The sequence below is a fragment of the Triturus cristatus genome, chromosome 5_2, assembly GCF_964204655.1.
Source record: "Triturus cristatus chromosome 5_2, aTriCri1.1, whole genome shotgun sequence".
Lineage (NCBI taxonomy): Eukaryota > Metazoa > Chordata > Amphibia > Caudata > Salamandridae > Triturus > Triturus cristatus.
In genome coordinates this window covers 860,150,110-860,168,348 of record NC_140588.1, presented here as the reverse complement: position 1 = coordinate 860,168,348, position 18,239 = coordinate 860,150,110, and the positions used below count along the sequence as shown (strand labels likewise).

Sequence of the window (18,239 nt, the reverse complement as noted above, 5' to 3'; positions counted from 1 at the left end):
AGCAGTAAATTGCTGGTCCTCTAGGGCCTCAGACGTTCAAGAGAGGGTAAAAGTTATGTTAGTCCAACCATGAAGTACCATGGGAACCAACCGTTAGATAGCCTTGATAAGCCTGAGAGCCAAGCGGACAACACATGTCTGGAAGCTGAGCTGGAAGCTCCGCTTGACTCTTAGGCTTATCAAGGTTGGTTGCCGTGGTGCTTCACGGTTAGACTAACATCACTTTTGCCCTCTCCTGAACGTCCGAGAACTATTTGCATTACTTTCATGCCTGGCGGAACAGGCACCCGAGGTCTACTTTGGTCCATTTACATTAATGCTTTTACTAGGTGACACAAATACATAGTGCTTGCCCTCTTGATATCCAGATGGACTTCCACAGTGACTTATGAGCACGTACAGGCGCATTTAGCCATTACTTCTGGGATCTAATTACTGTTTCGAGCATACTGTGCCAAAGAACATGTTCTTTGGGGCTACGCACAGGCAGATCATATGATCCCACGTCCGGCAAGGACATCCAGACTCTCCCTTCTCGCAATATTTACCAGTGTATTCTGTCCAGGCTTGTCGGTCTTTCTTTCATACCTTCTCAGCCTTGAAAAATTCCATAGGTCGAAACACGTGTCGGCTGCCAATGTTTTTTATATGAGATTGAGAAGAAAGGAATAAGAAAAGAAAGAGAAAAGAAAACGTGAAATGGACTTCCTGTGATTACTGATTTGGTCACTACCTTGGAAACAGGATGGACTGATTTTTGTGTGCCTCTGCTTTTGTGTATTTATTTGTATCTCTACAGAGACATTTATCTCTAGATTGTGTCTCTTCTTGGGTGGTAGGAGACTTTTTGCCTGGAGAGCACCATACCACATTACACAGATGTCCATACGATGCTCTGGTTGACTTAGTAAATAGATGTGCATGGGAAAGTGGGCATTGCCACCCCTTTGCGCTAGTGTGAAACAACCCTAAACTTTTACAGGAGAAGACATTTGCAAAGTAGAGCATATTATATCTAATGTTGTGGAAATTTCTCATAAGTTGCCTTTGCAAAATTACACCAGATTTTTGCAAATTTATGCAAAACTAAACTTAATTACATGATCTGCTTCTCTCTATATTGCAGTGTAAACTGCACCCACACATAACATCTAGATGTCATTTTCATTCACAAAATAGTGCAAAAAGAAGAGCACCATGAACAGCCTCTCACATATTCTTTTTCTGGTGCGTTTCACACGCAGTATATTTTCTACTAGGAATAGTGCATTTGCTGTATATTTTTACCAAGCTGCATAAATACATGAAGCAGCATCATTTTGGCAAATTTGCGTAACAAATGAAACGTGAAATTCCCAAAATTATGCCTGCATAATGTACATTTTTCTCATGCCTATTCATACCCCTAATATAAATAGGCATTGCAGCTCCAGTGTCCTATGCGTTGCCTAATTTCAATTATTTATGCACCTTAGGCTGATTAAAGTGAGGCATTTGGACAATTAGACATTCGTTTGTATATGGATGATTTAAACCTTTAATTATGTACAATTGCAGGCATTAGGGAACAAAATTGATCTCCAGCTAAGACTAAAGATGTTTAAGCCCAAGGGTAACTATACTCCCCAACCTGCATTCTAACGCTGACAACTTTGGCAGTCGGACACAAGTCACATATCTTTACGAACCAAGATACATGAATTATCAAGAAGAATCTCAAAGCTCTAACTGTCACCAATAGCCATTGGCTTTCAAAATGGACTTGGCTATGCAATCTCTTGAAAGCTTTGAAACTGCTTCAGGCCTGTTGGAAAATAGCCCTTTCTAAAGGGTCACCCCAAACTTGTTGCCTTCCTCTCCCACTTTTTTTATCTTCTTTTTGTTGGCTTCAGGACTCTGGGCACGTTGCCACTGGTGACCAGTGCTAAAGTGCATGTGCTCTCTCCACTAAACATGGTATAATTTAGTAACATCTAATTGGCATAATTGATTTACTTGTAAGGCTCTTGTAAAGTGGTATACCATACACCCAGGGCCTGTACATCAAATGCTACTAGTGGGCCTGTAGCACTGAGTTTGCCACCCACAGGAGAAGCCTTTCACACCTTTCTCAGGCCTATCACTGCAGGACCTGTGTGTACAGTTTACTGCCAATTTGACTTGGCATTTAAAACTACTTGCCTGGCCTCAAACCTCCCGTTTATTATATATATGTCACCCCTAAGGTAGGTCCTAGACAGCCCTAAGGGCAGGTTGCTATTTAAGTAAAAGGTAGGGCATGTACTTTTATATTTTGTATGTCCAGGTAGTGACAAACAGCCTATTTTGTTTTTCACTACTGTGAGGCATACTCCTCTCACAGGTTAGCATTGGGAATTCCTTAATACACTTTTAAGCTACAATTCCGGATCAGAGAAAAGTAGTGTTCTCATGTTTCACGTGTTTAGAATGGGAATGACAAATCCTCTTTACTGGTGAAGTTTGATTTAACATTAATGTTCTAGAAATGCCACTTTGATAAGTGGACATTTTTATAACTCTCTGTGCTCTGCTGTCTGTCTCTAATACATGTCTGGTTTGGGTGACAGCTAAACTTTGTGCATACCCTCAAAACAGTCCAAACACATGAAGAATAGAAGTGTCTCAGCACCCACCTACATTCATCTGCATCCTAATGGATCTTCCCTGGGCAGGGAGGAATGGGAGCAGCTGATACTTACACTTCAATAGGTAGTGTCCTGCCCACACACAAAGCACTGATTTACTCCCCACAGATAGCCTGGCAGACAGGACTGGGTTGAAAGGGATTATTTCAGAGAGCTTCTTTGAAACCACCCCCTACATAAAAGGCGCTTTTGGGTGTAAGTACTGGGTCTCTGCCCCGTAAAATCAGGCACTTCTGGATCGTGAATTGAACCTCTGTCAGAAGGACTGCCATGTTGATTAAAGGACTCAACAGGACTGCTTTTTGAGAAGGACTGCTTTTTTGCTTATTGCCCTGCTGCCTGTTGTTCCCTGACTCTGCTGAAGGAAAGCTGGATTCTGCCTTACCTACAAGTGATCTCTAAGGGCTTGTTGGCTTTGCCTCCTATAGCTTGAGACTCAGGGATGGCAAAGTCGCTACCCCTGATCCTGTGCCTGGCTCACTGGAAGGGGCCCAGATACTTGCAACACAGTCTTTGATGCATCGTCTGCCTGCGTGTAGTAGATCGGTGTATCAACCCTGTTCCAGGGATAAAATAGGTGCATTGCCTCGGAACCAGTGCTGTGCCTCCAGAGATTTACACATTGGACAGTGTATTGCTGCCACTGCAGCTTGGTGAGATCACTGAATCTCCTCAACTATGTGGCAGAATCTGGCATATCACTTGACACCTCTTGTCCCCTGTCTTCCGAATTAACGCATCACCTTCACTATGTGGAGAAGATTGACACATCCTGCGCCTGCAGCACATGACATCGACGCATCTCATTGTCTGTGACAGGAAAAGGCATTTTGTTTATCCGGGCCTGCGTGGATCCTGTTGCCAACCGGTTCTCCATCATCGTTGGCCCAAACTTTGACTTTGCCCTGGTCCTGCACAACCAAAAGTAACCTTTTAATGCAACTTGCTTTTAAGCACTGTTTTTGCATTTATTCTTTAAAAATTCCATATCTCAACTTCTACACATTGGATTTTTGTTGTTTTAGTCTTCATTCGTTCAGACTATTATAAGCTATTTTTCTAAACCTGTGTTGCATCTTTTTGTGGTATATTCCTTGTGTTACTGTGTGTGTGTGTGTTGCACAAATACTTTACACATTGCCACTTTACATGAGCCTGACTGCTCTGTACCAAGCCACCAAAGGGTGAGCACAGGTTATCTATTAATGTGTATTTTGCTCTCCCTGACTAGAGTGGTAGTTCCTGTCTGTCCTGGGTGCATACCTCAGCCAAGCAGGAATCCCATACCTAACACCTGTGCCCAAGAAGAGGGAAACACATGTTGGTTGTCTGGAATATTACAGATTGTGCATTCAATCAAATAAATTAGTGATAACATTATATGAATCTTTGGACTTGGTCCTCTCTGCGGGGTCACCTCCAAACATTTTGCCTTCACCCCACCTGTTTTCTGAATTTAGTTTGTGTTGACATATGGACTCTCTGCACTGTATGAGTGCTAAGCACTGCTAAAGTGCAGGTGCTCTCTTCTTACACCCAATCAGCACATTTAATTTACTTAAAAGTCCCTAGTAAAGTTGTACTAGATGTACCCATGGCATGAACATTGAATGCTGCTAATGGGCCTGGAGCACTTCCTGTGCCACTTACTTAAGTAGCCCTTAAAAAACATGTTTCAAGTCTGTCGTTTCAGCCTGTGTGCAATTTTAAAGTGCCACATCAACCAGGTAAGATAAACCTTTTGAGAGGCCTAAAGATAAAGATGCCTTTTTAACACATATAAGTCTCCCATTTGGGTAGATTGCATTGTATTTAAAAAGTTGGACATGTACCTTTTAAATGTCCTGGCGGTAAAAAACTGTGCTTTTCACTACTGTGAGGCCTACATCTCGCACAGGATAACATTGGGTTACGTTATTAAATTTAATAAGTGATAACTTTGTTTTGGAGTACATAGAAAGGTCATGTTCGGTGTCTAAAGAGTTGTAATTTGAAACCCTCTTTAATGGTAAAGTCAGATTTTAAGTCACAATTCTGAAATGCCACTTTTAGAATTTGGCAAGCCTCCTCCTGATTCTTGACTAGTATGTGGATGTACACTTTAATTGCCCAAACTTTTTTATATATCGATGTTATATGTTTGGGACAATCAGCAGTTAGTCCCCCTGGGCAAATCCCCTGCATTAAATGCAACTCACAGGGCAGAGGACTGTAATGTCATCCATAATCCGAGGGGGATAGAGGGTTTGTATTTGAGTGATAGGTAAAATGTGGTATGGCTATTTACTGCTGATTTAAGAGAGTAAGGCCACAGCCTTTACAAATAGAATCAAGTTTAAAAAGGCTTGAAAGAGGTTGCAGTGTAGGGTGTCTATAACAAATTGGAAGAGGGCTCTGGCATGCATTGGAGCTAGATTAGCCTAGGAAGGGACCTCATTTAAAGAGAAAATGATGGAACATATTTGTTCTTTGCGTAGGCCAGGTTTAACCTTCTGGCTATAGGTTGACAGACCTCCTTGGATTATCAAGGATGTTGTTGAGTCAACAGTAAACACTAAAGCAGACCACTAATCTAGTAAGAGAATATTAGTTTGGAAGCACAATTTATTGGAATATATCATAACTATTTGAGCTAACTGGGCTTAATGAATTTTGTGGTACTATTGGCATATGATAATTCCAGTAGCCCTGCTGTGTCCAACCTAACTCCTAAATCTCCACACACAAAACAATCTCCTCATAAGTCATAATCAGTACAGAAGATTTTGCACTTGGGTTAGAGAGACAGCCTTTGTTGCTGTGTTAGATAAGGTTGACGTTAGGCTAGGGCTAGATTTGAGTATGTACAGGTTATGTGGGGTAGAAGGTGTACCGGATGCAAAGGAAGAAACGTATAAAGAAGGCAAGACAGAAATGTGGCGCATGTCATGTTGGGATGGAAGTAATACGTATGTATTGACATTGACAGTACACTACTGATTACAGTAAATGGCTGAGATAGAAAAATACTAAATGGATGAAGGCAAAACGGGTTGGAGAGTGGCCACATGTAGGGACAAGAAAGGAACATCCTAACCATTTCACCAATTCCCATTAAGAAATGATCTTGACGTCCAGTAGCCCCTTGTTTGTGCCTCCCAACCTCCTAACCATGGTCCTCCTAGTAATCGTGGCCCTTAAGGCTGCTTTGGCAATCTCTAGAAGAAAACAAAATACACTTACTAATTGGACAAGTGAAAATACTAACATAATTTGAAATAATTGTTATCCAAACTATCATGTAAAACACTTACTTCCACATTTTAAAAATCAATGACTCTAAAATGTGACACACTAAAACGTTCAAAAATAGGCAAAATAGTGAAGCTGCGGTCTGGAAAACAAACCATAAGGGGAGGAGTAAAAAGAAAGATGGTGAAAATAAAATAAATGTAATGGAGTAGCTACTCTCAGAGTAGGAAATTGGGAAAATGAAAAGAAAAGGGGGAAAGGAGAAACTAGGCTTAAGAAATAGAAGTAAAAAATAGAAATTATGTAGGGTTAAGTTATCAGATAGAAATCTAAATTAAAGAGAAGGTTAAACAAATAGAAAAAGTAAAATATATAAGGCCATATTTTGTATGAAAGAGGTGTGATCAATTATTGTTAATCAAAAAAGAGTAAATTATGATAAGAAAGTCATGCTCTCAGTCGATAATATCAGCCCAGAGGTGTGTAACTGCCACTTGATGTAGGGCATCCTGATGTGGTAACATACACTGTGCTGCACTCACCCTCAGCAGAGTGTGCGTAGTGCAAGGCTGTACCCCTTGATGGTCCTACTACCTACCTGGTGCTGAGCTGGCACTACATGTAAGCTATAAGCACAATCACCTCCTCCTTAACAAACATATTGCAAGGAGTCATCCCTGCATGGCACCAACAGGAATGGGACACACTTCCTGCCAATACAATGACTGGGTGGTGAGGGATGAAAAAACACAGTCACTCATTTTTAAGGACCAGGAATTATTTTGATCCAGTCAACAGTCAGAAAACAGAAACAGGAGAAAGAAAACAAGAAGCAACACTAATTGTAGAACACTAGGATTATTAACAACCCAGAAGATTGAGAGAATAAGATCAGAAATGCAGAGTGATGGAAGAAAGACCAATGTGTTGGAATCAAGACTAGGGGGAGCATTGGAATTTGGTAACACCACGATTTTACAGTGCTGGTGATCAGTTGCTCAGATAAACTTTGGACCTATGCACTATTATTATTATTTTTTTTCAAATAAAGTACTGCCGGGTGAAATAATATGCAAAGTGAAAATGATGTTCACTAATAGTCCAAAGGCTTCTGTATTTTGGAATAGCTGAAAAGGATGTGCTTGATTTTTAGAGTTCCCACACGCTACCTCCTTTTACAGTAGTGTGAGATAGTCAGTCAGTCAAAATTCCAAAAATGCTGAATCATTTAGAGTGGAAGCTTTTATCTGTGAATTCTTTAAATGATGATCATGATAAAAAAAACATTGTTTTCACTATGTGGGTCAGCAAGAGACTCTCAGGTTTACAGACCTCAATGTCGTGATGCAAGTATCCAGGTCTCAGGGTAAAATATTATATTTCCACAGGTTCCTATGTTCTCTAACCACCACAACATCTGTCTTCTCTGAATTGAACTTCAGGAAGTAATTTTCCATCCAATTATTCATGTCTGTTAAGAATTCCCCAAAACAGACAGTGTTTATAGGCACATCTTCACTGTGTTACATTATGCAGATTTGTAGAGCATACTATCAACCAGGAGGGTATCCTTGTGCTGAGGAGGTTTACGTTTAGCCACACCTAGAGCCCGCTGAAACTACTTGAAAATCCAGGTCTTCAGGTTTTTGTGGAAATCAGGAAGTGAGAAAGAGGCTCTACTGTGTAGCAGCTGGTCGAGCCATGCTCTAAGAGTGATGTAGGAGAATGCTCAACAGTTGGAACTGGTTTTCCATATGCATGGGCTTTGTTTAAGAGTCCAGATGTATAGTGATGTCTGAAATGTTTGTGAAGGCAGATGCAATTGTTGATTTATGTTGGGCTAGTGGTATGTACTTTCTTGAAAGTATGGGTGAGGAGTTGGAATTGTGCCTATTTGTGAATGGGGAGCCACTGGAGCTTCTTCAGGTGTGGTGTGATGTGAGTGCAGTATGGAAGGTTGAGAGGGATTCTGATTGCCAAGTTATGAATGGCCTGCAGCCTTCTGGTACATATATTGTTAATCCCAGCATGGAGGGCCTTTCCGTAGTTCAGCTTTCTTGTGACCAGAGCGTTGCGTGATATTTCCAGGGTGATGATTGGGAGTCATTTGAAAATCTTCCTCAGCATCCTCAGGTTATGGAAGCTCGAGACGGTGATGGCATTGAATTGGACGGTCATGTTGAATTTGCTGTAGGTGGCGTGTTGCGTTGGTGATGGTGTTTGACGTTGGTCATAACTTTGTTGGCCACCAGGTTGAGTTCGATGGTGATGTGCTCTCCCTGAAGTACATGATTTCGGTCTTGTCTGTGCTGAGCTTTGAAGCCTGATTTAGATCTTGGCACATATGGTCCCGTTGTCACTTTCCCGTCAGATTCTAAATCTGCCTTCAAGGAGGTCCACCTGCTCTATTTAGATGCTGGCTGGTTGATGGACTTAAGTCAGTCCGAGTACCGCCATCTCTGCCAGGTTTCTCCACACGCGTCGATGGAGTCATAGGCAAAAGCGACGGAGGGAGTTCAGACAGTATTTCTGCTGGCCCAATCACTATGTGCCTTCCTGCCAATGTAACTGTGGTGGGGAAACCTCCACACCTGAGCTGGTGGTTTTGAAGGGATCTAATTCCATTTCAGTCATGGACCCAATTGCACAAGTCCTGCCTTTGCTGCAGCTACTTGACTATGAAGCAAATCGTCCCTGTTGTCACTGGAATCAAAGTTAGGCTACATTTTTTCCTTGTTACCTTTTGAATTGTCAGTTTACATTAGCTCTGGACTTGTGCATTTTTAAATCCCTCTTACAAGCAATTTGTTATTTATCTATAGTGCATATGTGTGTAATGTGGTTGTTTAAGAAATTTAAAGAAACACCTCTGTATAATGTTATTTTATATTTTAAATTTGATGCAAGCTGCCTTCATGATGATGGACACTTACACAAAAATGTACATCAATCCAAAAGTGTCCATTCAAGTGTGTTTAATTATTTTTCATAAACTGTCAAATTATAAACATATGCATTACACATTATTGGAATAATTAAAATGTTATATAATGTAGAAATTGCACTAGACAAGGTGAAAGTTTTTTTTTCTATAGCTGTATTATCAATGCTCGTTCTATACTCAAATCATATATTACATACTGTAACATTTCCCCTTGTCTAGTGTATTGTCTCTATTTGATTACATTTTAATTGTCTCTTTAATTTGTATGATAGGGGCCTCCAACCTGTTCTGTAGTGGGGACTACTTCTGATCAGTGAAAATCATTGGGAGCTACTAAAGGCAAAGCAACTCACACATTTTTATTTGACCACCCATACCCAGCTTCATTGACTTTCAGCCTAATTTCTTCAGAGCCCATACTGTGGTTTGAAAAAAATACTTAAAGTTCCATAGACACACTGTGCCGTGTTGCCAAATCCTGCTGCTGGTGCCTCAACCCGCACTTTGACACCACAGATGAAAGTGCCTACCTGGCACAGCACAAAGCACTGGCTGTGACTCTCAACAGTGCGACTGTTGCAACTTGCTTTATGTCTGGTGTAACTACTACATCTAGTATTTTTGCTCCTTTGCATTTTCTGGTACAAAGGCATTGAAGTAAGAATGTCTTGTAGCACACCAGTGATCATTGGTTGTGACATTCCATCAGATACTGAAACAATATATTGGAATTATCCTGTGGCCACAAAAGGGAATGCTGCCATTATTTTCACTAATGGTGTTATTGATGTGTGTTTCCTACTGTGAGGCAGAAGATCTGACTCCAGCTGATAAGAAACAAAAAGGGTGTGCAGTGGACCATCACCAATACTTAGAGCTAACGTGATCCATTACAACCACTTTAGCCTACACTTGTTTTTAATACAACCTAGGGTTCAAAACATTTAATACATTTTCTCTATGAATCCCCAGAGTTATTTTTAAGACACTTCACCACTCTACTCACACACTACACCCTCACTTCAGCATCCACGCTTCACAGACGCCAGCTCAAAAGACCTCAGGCAAAGAGCCCCCCTGCGGGACCCATTGAGCATCGCGGTGCTGGCCCAACAAGGAGCTGTCCAATGATAAAGCATGAAATCCCTTGGGGTGTGTGAGGGCTCTTGTTCCTGAAGGATCAGATCCCCCTGAAATTGATCAATTCAGGACTCCATCAACCTATCACCTATAGGAACTGCACAACCTTTTGTTTCTCAGTCTTACCCAGGGGCATGTGTGCTGGACCTTCATTAGTGCTTCATCCTGCCTTTTGTTTTTGGTATCCAGCTGATGAGATTCATCAAAAGGAGTTTGTCTGTTTCATCTGATTGATTTGAATTTCTCCCATTCTTCCATGGTGTCAAGGTCTGGAACTGTAAAACAAAATATGGCATGAATTGATTTGGATATGCATGGGTTATAATTCATTAGGAAAATATGAGAAACATGTATTTATTCCAATTGAATCATATCCTACTTTGTGATTTGTTTTTTGTTTTTTTGTTCATCTTTTTTAAAAAAGTGAAAACCATTATCTAAATAAATTTTAATAATGAATAAAAAATCTTTTATTTTAAATTTATGATGGAAGTATAAAAAAGCAACACATTGAGAAAATAAATATAACACCAGTCATTTTGTTATTCGATAAAACCAAATGAACTAAAACAGGATGGTAACAAAAAACAAACAAAAATAATTAGTCAGTCATGGTGTAAGAAGCTAATATTGAAGAGCCAACATTGTTTTAAATCCAATGTCCAAACAAAAACTGACATGAAAAAGGAAATTGTGTCCAGAAAATAGTCCACAAATTGAATGGTCGACTCACACTAGAGGGAATTATGTTCTGTGTCTCTTGCTGGTGGCAGTAGTGGTCTTGCCATCCTCTCCTGCTAGTCAGGCTAAATGTCCCCTCCTGAGGCAGTCTGGTGGATCCACATTTGCGTGGACTGAGGTTGGTGCAGCTGTTTCCTCTTGTGGAAGGGTCTCCCTTTCTTGGGCAAAATCAGCTGCAGTTGCCACAGATGTCATTGGACCACAGAAAGGTGGGTTGTTGGAAAAGTCCAGCACATATGGGTAAACATATTATGCAGCACCCAAGTCAGAGAGCCCAAAATGGAGTTCAGATTCTCCATCTGTATATTGTGCTCCCTCTACAACTTGTTCATCTACCAGATCTCTGTCAGGACCTGGCCAATCATGTCTTGGAACTAATGGAGGGATCCCATACTTGGTCAATGGTGGCCTGGGTGACAGTGAACTCAGTGGCCTCACATTTCTGGCCCGCAGATTCCCTCCCACTACCCATTGACCCAGTACCCTGTGCCCTTGATCCAGTGTGCCCCATCTCACTGAATTTCAGGGGTGGTGGTATAGAGTCAACAGCAGCCAGGACTGGGGGGGCACAAGATTGGGGTGATGGTTTGCAAACAGGAAGTGGAGGTATCCATAGGCTGAGGAGTGGTAACAGCTGAGGTAGGAGGTTTAGGCCAAGTAAGACTCACAGTAGCCAAGGCAGACCAGATGGACCAGGCAGCTCCTTGTCATATGGACTTGCAAGTGTGAGCCTTCACAATAGGCTTGTTCCTGGTCTGTTGTGGAGGTATCCTCAGTGGCAGATGTTTGTCCACGTGCTCTGGGTGTTGGACCTATTATGAATTTTAAAAAGTGAACATTGTACATGTCTGGATTATACATCAAATGAGTTTGAAGCTAAAAATTAAGCATCCTAAATTGAAAATAAAGTTAATATAATTATCAAAACTTTCAGTGGTATTATAATACCTTACACAAAAAGTTTAAATTACACACAAAATGACTTCAATGAAGCAGGTAAAAAGATGTCCTGAAATAATAATAGTAATTGCAAATTATGTATAACATATACCAAAGATTTAACAAAGTAGAGAGGAGAAATGTGACGGAAACCATTCCAAGGCCTAGGTGGCTAATAAACTGACAATTAAGTAGACTGATATGGTGCAATAGTCAACATATAAACATTGCAGAGTATATTTTTTAACTAAAACGCATATTCATTATAACATTTAAAAAAACATAAAATAAAGATTGATAAATACATAACACTTTCACATATGGGGAAATTATTATAGAAAATAGAGACTGAGCACATTAACATTGCAATATTATTTTCGCAAAACAAAAACTAGGCATCATGGTAGCTGTAGTCATTTCAATTAAACATTAACAAAACTTGCAAAATTGTAAGTCAAAAATACCTAGCGAAAATATGAAGTAAAAAAACCCAGACATTTACAATATACAACAGATGGGAGACATCCGTTGCATCGCGGTCTTCACACCGAAATACCTTCACAACGCAGGCATGCAACGCAAGTCATTACAACGGCTTGCGCTGGATGGCGCTCTAAGCTAAGGAATAGTATGATTTACTATTCCAACACCTTCCCTACTATAACGTAGGCTGGAGTTGGAATAGTAAATCATACTATTCCAAAATCCAGCACCCACCAGCGCAAGTTGTTGTAACAACTTGCGTTGTAATGCCTGCATTGTAAAGGTATTGTGGTGTGAAGACATCGATGTAACATCACATATTCAAATCAGATATATGAAATATGTAATTTTTCTAAAAACACTTACAAGCATCATTACATCATGTGAAATATAATGTAGATTGAAATCTGTAATCTTAAATACAACAAAATACATAGACACAATCAAGATAAAAAAAGATACACATATATATGGGTGTTTATATTTCCAAAAGGTGCAAAACACATTAGCAATAGCGAAATTAAAAGCAAAAACCAGTTTTAGGTTTAGTAACACATTCAAAAGTATACCTTACCAGTTTCAACTCAACCAGGGATTCTTTTCAAGCCTTCAAGATGTAGGATCTGCAAGACCTTCTTCTCCCATTTCAAAAGTTGTAAGGGGGTGGCTGGGAGAACCACAACCAGTCCTCTGGGCCTCCAAGTGATGCTTGGAGACCAGGGAACACACTCTTCCCTGCAGGTTGTTTCACATCTTCCTAATTTCCTCCTGTATATGTAGGTTGTTTGCTACAACATTCACTCTGACAACTATTCTGTTCCACATTTGCCTTTTCTGAGCTATGGTTGTATTTTGTTCTTGGGCTCCAAACAATTGTGGCTCTCTTCTAATAATTTCATTCACCGTGACTGACAATTCTTCCTCTCAGAATGAAGATTTCTCCTCCCTGCTATTATAAAAACAAAAGATTTTTTTAATACTTTTTAAGACCAACAAGAAAACAAATGAAAGAAGAATAAAGGTTTAAAGAAACAGAGAAAGCAAAAACACATCTGAATTTACTGACAAATGTTCAGCTTTACAATGTTGCACTGCAGTGGAATGTTATCAGTAATCAGTAATATATTTATTGTTTAGTTAATTAAAACCTTAATTTTTGCATAATTCAAAATAATACAATAAAATATCTTCATAGTTTGAAAAAACATTTCATAATTTAAAGCTGCATACCCTTTATCCTTGTGAACGCTAGTGTTCATGTTCATCCGTTAGTGTTCCTGACCTTAGGTGATACAATCTTATATTGCCAAAGGCAGGAGTCATGTTAAACTTTGTTCCTGGTGTGGGATAATCTAAAAATTGTTCAGTGGTTGATTTGATTATCCAAGTCGGCAAGGCTTTTTCTCCAGCAGGCTGACTTTCTTTTATACTTTACTTTAAAATAAAAAAAATCATAGCAAAATGGGTTATTGTGTAGGCTGGGTGAATTAAAAGATCATTTATTCCAGTGGCAAAGACGTGAGAGCACTAGCTTACAAAATTCAGTGCGTGGTATAATTTACATATTTCTTTTTGCATTTAAAGCCATTAAAGTCAACATAAACTGCCATTTCAGATAGAAGGATAAAGTTAGTGCTCCTATTGCGTTATGATTTTCAAAGCCTGATCGTAGAGATTGAGAACTTTTATCAGCTTGGGGATCTGTTGGATCTACCACTTGCACTATAAGAGCTCTACATGTCCCTATGTCTCTGGTGATAAGGGTTTTGCTTCATAAAGTGACACCTGCTGTATATTGTTTCGGGCATATACAGATTAAATGGATGAGGTCCTCTTTTTTGCTGCCACAAAATCGGCATAGTGTCGGCCCTATATGTACCCAGCATCTGCTTCATTTTTATTTAGTCTGTGTTACTTTAAGTTTTCTTTTCTGTGCCTGCTATTTCCAGCGCTTCCCCCGTTCCCGCCACTGCTGCCCCGGCCCCGGCCCCGCCCCTCTACCTGTGCCCATTCTCCCGCCTCCCAGCTGAGCCTCCCTCCACTCCCCTATATTATGCAGACGGTTGCGCGCAGCTGACACGTGCAACGGACACGCCGCTGGCGTGCCGCCGATGTGCTGAAGAGGCGCCTAAGGCAAGCCTGTCTGCGCCTGGACCACGCCCAGTGCCAGAACCCCTGGCCCCCGCGAGTACCACGACACCCGACGATGTTACGACGCCGGCTTCCTCCACTGACTCATCACCGGACGATCATCTAACTGATTTCAGGCCAGCCTGACTCTCACCCACCGACCCTTCACTTGCCGTGACTGCAGCTTCACCAGCTGCCGAGCACCCACACGCCCCACCCCACCCTTCAGAGCAGAACGCAACCACCTCAGATGTTAACTACTCAACACCCGCTCCATCCACAAGCACGTCATTGAACTCTGGGACCTACTCGACTCAGCCTCCCCGGACATTGCCTTCCTAACAGAGACCTGTATGAACCCCTCCTTGGCACCCTACATCGCCACTGCCATCCCAGATGGTTACAAGATCACCAGAAGGGACCGCACCAACAAACCAGGAGGAGGAATCACCATCATCTACAGAAATACCCTCAGAGTCTCGACCTGCAAAACAAACACCTCCAGCGCCGCCGAACAACTGCACTTCCAGTTCCACACCGACCCCAACACCACTCTCAGAGGAACACTTGTCTACAGACCCTCATCCCCTGGCCACAGTTCATCGACGACATCTCTGACATTGTCAGAACGAACGCCCTCGGTCACGGAAGACCAGCTCATCACCACCCTCGCTCAAGACCCACCGACAAGCACCACCGACACCGATACAGCCGCCGACAACCTCAGGCAATGGATTGACAGCTGCTCCAACATCCTCGCCCGATCAAAAAACCCTCAAACGGACGCAGTGACAGAAATGCCAGCTGGTTCAACACCGACCTCCAGGAAACCAAGCGGACCTGCCGAAGACTCAAGAAAAGGTGGCGCCACGAAAAGACACTGAAAAACCACACAGCCCTTAAGAGCACCATCCGCAAGCACCATCAACTCATCCGAGGCACCAAAAGGACCTCCTTCAAAGAACGCATCGACAACAACGCACACAACAGCAAAGAGCTCTTCAACATCGTGAAGGAGCTCTCCAACTCCAACGACATCCTGCTGTCACAAGACCTTTGCGACTCCCTAGCCAACTTCTTTCACCGCAAGATTGCAGACATCCACGACAGCTTCAACACCCAGACACCCCCAACAGCTGCCAACACTGCAGAACCACCGCCCCCCAGCCTTACCAACCACCTGCTCTCCTGGACCCACATCAATGACAACGACACCATCAAGACCATGAACACCATCCAATCCGGCTCACCAACCGACCCCTGCCCTCACCACATCTTCAACAAAGCAAACCGCATCATCGCTCCCCAACTTCGGAAGATCATCAACAGCTCCTTCGAGACCGCCACCTTCCCGGAAAGCTGGAAGCACGCCAAGATCAACGCCCTACTCAAGAAACCCACAGCGGAACCAAAGGACCTCAAGAAAATCCGGCCCATCTCCCTCCTCCCGTTCCCGGCGGAAGTCATCGAAAAGATCGCCAACAAGCAACTGACCCATTTCCTCGAGGAGAACAACGTCCTCGACCAGTCCTTATCCGATTTCTGTAGCAACCACAGCACCAAAACCGCCCTCATAGCTGCCACAGACGACATCAGGACCCTACTGGACAACGGCAAAACAGCGGCCCTCATCCTCCGAGACCTCTCGGCCACCTTTGACACCGTCTGCCACCACACGCACACGCCTACATGACGCAGGATTACACAACAAAACCCTGGATTGGATCACAAACTTCCTCTTCAACAGAACCCAGAGGGTCCACCTCCCGCCCTTCCGTTCTGAATCCACCAAGATCATCCGCGGCGTAACCCAAGGATCATCCCTCAGCCCTACCCTCTTCAACGTCTACATGGCTCCACTCGCCAACATCATCCGCTCGCACAACCTCAACACGACACTCAACTGATCCTCTTACTCACCAAAAACCCTGCCACTCCCAAAACCAACCTCCACGAAGGAATGAAGGCAGCCGGCAGCTGGATGCAGGCCAGCCGCCAGAAACTTAACTAAGACAAGACAGATGTCCTCATCCTTGGATCCACCCTCTCAGCCTGGGACGACTCTTGGTGGCCAGCTGCATTGGAAGCTGCACCCACACCCACTGACCACGCACGCAACCTGGGAGTCATCCTGGACTCATTGCTCTCAATGACCCTGCAAGTCAAGGCCGTCTCCTTCTCCTGCTTCAACACTCTTCGCATGCTCCGCAAGATCAACAGATGGATCCCCACCGAAACCAGAAAGACGATCACTCAGGCCCTCGTCAGCAGCAGGCTGGACTACGACAACACCCTCTATGCAGGAACCACAGCCAAACTCCAGAAGAGACACCAACGCATACAGAACGCCTCCTCATGCCTCATCCTCGACATACCCCACCACACCCACATCACTGCCCACCTGAAGGACCTGCACTGGCTCCCAGTCAAGGAGAGAATCACCTTCAAGCTCCTCAACCATGCCCACAAAGCACTACACAACACCGGACCAGCATACCTCAGCAAGTGTCTCACCTTCTACACACCGAATCGCCAGCTGTGCTCCGCCGACCTCGCCCGTGCCGCAGTCCCACGCATCCACAGGACCTCCACTAGCGGCAGCTCCTTCTCATACCTCGTGGCCAAGATGTGGAACACCCTCCCCACACAGCTGCGACAGACACAGGACATGCTGAACTTCAGGAGACGTCTCAAAACCTGGCTGTTCGAGCAGCAGCTGCACCCCCACCCCTCAGCTCCTTGAGACCCTCACGGGTGATTAGTACGCTCTACAAATTACTGACTGATTGATTGATTTGTTCCTAAGTTAAGCCTGTCTGTTCTGTGCCTTAGCTATCAAGGGGTGAGCCAAGGTATAAATCACTGAAACTGTCTGTTAACTGGATACGTTGGTGTTTTCATTACTTGTAGTGGACTCACTTCCACCCCAACTAATATCACATTTTCTTACATATGCCTAATGTGCAAGGGTTGATTTTACAAATAGTTCAAAAGACTCACATATACACACAGAGAAAAATACACTATCTATGTCAACCTCACACAGGGCCTGATTCTCAAAGTGTCTTCACAGTTGTGGCAGCGGTCCTGCAGTCATGGCGGAACCTCCGTACAACAGTTTTCTATTGCGGGGCTCTTGCCATGAGTACAGGCTCCCCCACCACAACTCCAGAGCCTCTGCCATGAGTTGTGGCCAGAGGCATGTCCATGATGGGGCCCATCTATCTGGCCTTCATGGATTTGTCTAGCTCCTTCGAATTTGTTAACCATTAAAAACTCTGGAACTTGATTTCAGAAATGGGGGTAGACAAATTCATAGTTACTCTTCTTAGGATGATTTGTAGAGGAACAACAACTAAGGTCAGATATGGAAAAAATGGGGAATGTTACCAGTTGTTTGACATATATGGGGTGTGAGGCATGGGTGTATGATTATGCCTTTCTGTTTCACCCTATATACTAGCAACTTAATGGAGGGTGTTGGTGGAATAATGTAAGGAATTGTCCCAAATCCATGATCGTCCAGTGCCACTTCTCCAGTATTCTGACAATACAGAGCCAATGTCCTGTACCCCGAATGCTCAGCAGGCCTTATTGAATGTGTTTATACAATTCATGACCAACTTAGACCTTAAAGTTAATATAGGAAAGTCATGTATAATGAAATGTGGCTACAATATCAGTAAGTCTAGATCTTTCAGAGTCAGTACTTTCTCCAGGTTGTTTTTTAGCGTGGAAATCATTTTTGTATTTTACTTTTTTTTCAACAGGAAGGAAGTGCCTTAGAGACTTCAACTTCCTCTTCCTGTCTAGAAGGTTCCTCTCAGTGCTGTACTCATTCTGGTCACTTGAATTTGGATTTCAAGGTGAAAAGATCACTCTCTTTGTCTGCAATTCCTGATTAATATATACTATTGGATATAACGGACTTTATTTGTGTGATACTAGAAGTAAATGAAAATAAC

The 18,239-nt window shown here is 42.7% G+C and overlaps 1 long non-coding RNA gene across 1 annotated transcript in view; it reads right to left on the bottom strand.

Annotated features, from left to right (window-relative positions):
• Window positions 1-18,239, bottom strand: part of LOC146829341 (uncharacterized) — a 229,470-nt gene that overhangs the window by 938 nt on the left and 210,293 nt on the right. The window contains exons 2-3 of the long non-coding RNA XR_014961962.1: window positions 12,719-13,093; window positions 10,108-10,256 (exon numbers count right to left, since the gene is read on the bottom strand). This is a non-coding gene — a long non-coding RNA (uncharacterized LOC146829341). The remainder of the gene's footprint in view (window positions 1-10,107; window positions 10,257-12,718; window positions 13,094-18,239) is intronic.